This window comes from Chaetura pelagica, unplaced genomic scaffold (genome assembly GCF_000747805.2).
Source record: "Chaetura pelagica isolate M959 unplaced genomic scaffold, ChaPel_1.0 scaffold2, whole genome shotgun sequence".
Classification (NCBI taxonomy): Eukaryota; Metazoa; Chordata; class Aves; order Apodiformes; family Apodidae; genus Chaetura; species Chaetura pelagica.
Window position 1 is genome coordinate 5,819,608 of NW_009952796.1, and position 1,525 is coordinate 5,821,132.

Below are 1,525 nucleotides of genomic sequence, written 5' to 3' on the forward strand. Positions count from 1 at the left end.
TGTGGGCACCTGTGTGGCTCTTCTCATCTCACAGAAAGAAATTATCCTGTCCCTCAAGCAGAAGTCTTGGTCCATGCAGCCAGTGGAAAGATCACCATTTGTCTGAAGAGATGCAAAATCAAGCTCTCTGGGCAAGGAGGATCAGTATTTGGCCTGTCAAGATTTTCAGTGGCAGGAGGTTCCCTGTTTCTCCTGGACTGCTCTGTACAGACCTTTACTCCTCCTGCCTTATCTGGTAAGAAAGATAAAACACAGAGGAAGGACAGTTCAACCAGGAGAGATTAATCAAAGGAAACTAATTATCTTCTCACTTTTGCCCTTTGAAGACCCCAACTTTTTTTTTATCCTGGCAAAATTTGAGAGAAATACAGCGTTTTTTAAATGCTACAAAACCAGAATACTGCTATGCTGGCACTGACCAATACACACAAAATATAAAACAACTGGGTGATGTTGTGCTTGATGTGATATTGTCCCCATTTTTTAAATGTCCAGCCACTGGCATAAAGATGTTTTCGACAGTCATGCTTCAGGCATTGACAGTGAGCCTGAGGGAAGTGGCAGAAGATAGCAGCAGTGGAACTGCAAATGGAAACATACACTACAATGCTGCTGCAGCCCTTTCTGATCACTCAGCCTTGCAGCAAACTCTTGTGCCTCCTTTATACCTTCTCTTACCTCAAAGACCTTAAGACAGCATCCCAGATATGAAGAGACAACAGCAAAAGAGGGAAAATGTGGTCTTTCAAGGACGTGGGTGATGGCTAAGATGGCAGTAGTGAGCTGCTATGGTCAATGACACCTGGAGTCACTCTCCATCTCAGATTGCAGTTGTCTTATTTGGAGTAATAAATGTATTTGCTCTTTGGCATGTATCCAGCAGCATGGAGAAACTGGGGAGTGAGGAAGAAAAGCCATCAAGGCAAGAATTCTTAAACCCCCCGAGTAATGTGTATAAGACAGGCTTGGTCAAATGCAATAGAGATGGGAAAGAACTGGGGGAACTAAAAGATAACAGATAAAGAGATATAAGTCCCAGTAAAATGAAAGAGAGGAAGACATTCAGACAACAAAGGAGAGGATTAGACTAAGGAAGTGACAAGGGTGTGCCCTTGGCAAATGGGGCCAAAGTAAAATAGAAAAATAACTCTACTAGAAATAAAAGCAGAAGAGCTGAGCTTGAATAATGGGGGAAGAAAGCCAGCTGACATAGGAAATGGAGATGAGAGAACGAGAGGCATTTTGAAGGTCTGATGCAAAAGCTGCCTGAGCAGAGCATCCTGGCAGTGGGCACTAGCCCAGGGTGGAGTGCAGGGACATGTCCTAAAGAGTATTTGCAGAGAAAAGTGAGGAAACACACAGGATGGTATTGGACAGGTTATCTGGAATGGCAGGAGGATGGGATAGTGGGGGAGGATACTTTTCTGTGCAAATGTGTGGAGCTTCTGTTTGAGTCAGACACCAGAAAATCGTGCCATGGGCTTACAAGAACCTGGATAACTCACAGGAAATAATGCCTACTGGG